Source organism: Rhagoletis pomonella, unplaced genomic scaffold (assembly GCF_013731165.1).
Source record: "Rhagoletis pomonella isolate Grant_MI unplaced genomic scaffold, Rhpom_1.0 Rhpom_scaffold_01350, whole genome shotgun sequence".
NCBI classification, from domain to species: Eukaryota; Metazoa; Arthropoda; class Insecta; order Diptera; family Tephritidae; genus Rhagoletis; species Rhagoletis pomonella.
This window is the reverse complement of record NW_023459904.1, coordinates 23,938-26,740: the sequence shown is the minus strand read 5'-3', so window position 1 is coordinate 26,740 and position 2,803 is coordinate 23,938. Positions and strand designations below refer to the sequence as shown.

At 36.5% G+C, this 2,803-nt stretch overlaps 1 long non-coding RNA gene across 1 annotated transcript; it reads right to left on the bottom strand.

Annotated features, from left to right (window-relative positions):
- Positions 1-433: 433 nt before the first annotated feature.
- LOC118752255 lies at positions 434-1,122 on the bottom strand. The gene is made up of 3 exons (XR_004994659.1): positions 1,012-1,122; positions 779-929; positions 434-707 (listed from the first exon to the last, which is right to left on the bottom strand). It is a non-coding gene; the product is annotated as an uncharacterized LOC118752255 (long non-coding RNA).
- Positions 1,123-2,803: the final 1,681 nt, after the last annotated feature.

The following is a 2,803-nucleotide window of genomic DNA, read 5'->3' as shown; positions in this document are numbered from 1 at the left end:
GATTATTACTCCTTCTCCTTGCTACTTTTGCCCTTTTGTTTTTTTTTCAGTTTCTTATGGACTCCACGATAAGCGTGAACCCTGTTGAGTCCGCTAACAAAAATTTTGCTATATTTGGAATCAAATTTTCAATTAATTTATATTAAGGCACAAATAAAAGTATGCTTAAATTTGCCTCATGCTTCGATCAATGCCTCCTGATGATCTGAGTCGATGTTGCTATTCGCTTCATGTAGGGTCCCTCTTTGTGCAAGAGCATAATTTTTCCAGCTAGTTGGCTTGGATGAGTGAGATCTGAAGGTAGTATGTTTTCTTTACGTAAGCCGCTCTGGCATTTATATTTGTTCAGCTCCCGTACCAGGTATAGTTTTACCGTCTACCGCCATTACTTGGTGCTAAGTATTGTTAGTACTTTCCGTACATTATTTACATATGTATATACTTATATATACTGTGATTTTGTGTGACGTGCTATCGTTAGTGTTCAGATTAAATTAATTTCCAACATATTCCCTGGCAACCGTGCTCATAAATATGTATTGCGCCTCCATAAGCCGTTGGTTTTTGACACTTGATAAGGTGTTCTACTCCAGCGTCTTTTGTGGATAATCATCTGCACAAACTCTTTTGCTTTTATGTGCTGGAAATGTCTGCCTGCTTCGCGGGTGTACCTCCGCCGATATATATAATTAGTGCAAGAGGATATGCTAAAAAAATTAAATTTATTAAATTTTTACAAAAATATTTGCAAATTTATTTCGTTTAAGCTACGACGCACTCCAATTCCAAGAATAAAACATAAACAATAGCAACGAACTTCAAATACATATGTGCATAAATATGTATGTACATATCAAACAAAGTTGTATTTTGACGGATGCGCGATTGGTTTCATAAATTATGGCAAAAATTTCTGGAATTTGTAAAAGCTTTACATACAATAAAACTGAAAATACAAAATTTGGCATGCATTTAATCTTTCTTATTTAAGCAATATTAAAGATTACATACACTTTCTTAATAAATTTGCTAAGCAGCTTCCATAGTTTTTTTCTGGATTTTTGAATGCAGCTCTGTGAAAAAATTGAGCGAACTGGAAATCAGTCTGCCTCAGCGGAGGCGAATTCATATCGTCGCCTGGGTAAAAGATTGTCGTATGTTACGCACGTACGTATGACGCTTACGACAATCTTTTACCCAGGCGACGATATATATACATAAATAATCATATACATATAAATTCGCCTTGGCCTCAGCTGTTCAATTCCAGTTCCCTCATGTCTCGCACAGGGTTGCATTGAAGAATCAAATAAAAACTTTACGAAAACAATTTTTGGAATAATTTTGTACAGCAACTGGTACAGTAACTTGTTTCGTAACATTTGAAACATAACACGTACATGCTAGGATACAACATACATATGTTTGTGTATGTGTGTACATATGTACATACGTGTAGTTCGTTGCCATTGTTTCTATCATAGCACAATAGCACTGGTTATAACGGCGGTACGGAGCAGAATCGCGACGGTAGGAATAGGTGAAAATCGTATACCAGTTATGTATATACATATATTATTACGTTCCGTACCAACAATAACATATGGAACAGTGTTTACAGCTTTGGGTTTGTTTGATAGTTAAAGAGAATAAAGTTGTACACACAAAAAAGATTTATTCGTGTAACGAAGAAGATATATTAATATATTTATGTTTCAAGTTTGAATATAATTGCGCATTATTTTTGCTACAACAAAAACTGTCAAATCGTAGTCAGAAAACGGAGAGGACCTAAAATCAACAGATCTTTACGATTTCCACCATTCCCGCCGTCTTTCCCCGTCCTTTATAACCAGGGCCGCCAAGAGAAAATCCGGGTTCGGTACTAAATATAGAAATGACCATCATTTGCATGTGAACGCTTTTACATTTATTAGAATATGAATATTGAGTAACCAAATTTATTAACATAGCAAAATACATAATTTCTATATTTCAACTTAATTTTCGGAAAAATCTGGGCCCTTAGAAAACTTTACTAAAGTATAACAGAAAATACTCCTGTGAAAGATGTATCAAATCCTAAATACTATAAATTTATTACTTGTTCGACGCAGAACAAAATTAGTTTGAGATTTGATTCGTCGGACAAATCAAAAATAAAATTTATTTATGCTGGTTGGATAACTAAAAAATAAAATTTATATTTTTGTTTTATTCGTTAACCAAATGGAAAATAAATTTCATTTTGATAAGATTTGCTTTTATTCTACCTCTTTTCAGCGATGGTGACATTGTGAGGGTGAGCCTAAAGGGTGCAACCGGAGAACTCTGGTTGATCTCTGTTTATATGGCGCACGAGAATGGGGTGGAGCCACCTCCGCGCTTAATAAGGAATGCAGTGGCAGGAGCTAGACGCAGGAGAGTCCGCGTTGTTATTGGGTCTGACGCGAATTCCCACCATACGATTTGGGGCAGCTCAGAGGTGAGTCACTCTTTAACTTTATTCTAAATGAAAATTTATGTATATGTAGTAGGGAGAGCGACCCCACTTTTGTCACGGCAAGTAGAGAAGAGGTTTTAGATATCACGCTGGCCTCTTCTGATATAATGTCCCGTTTATCTGGCTGGAGAGTCCTTAGTGACCACTCCTTCTCCGACCATCGGTACATACAGCTTGCTTTGGACGAAGCGCGTTACCACAAAGGTAAGAGCAAACCGCTCTGGTAGGGCCAGCAAGAGTAAATTAGCCTCCGATTGGGCACTGTATAAGATTGGGCTTGGGATATATAAGTCTGAGATT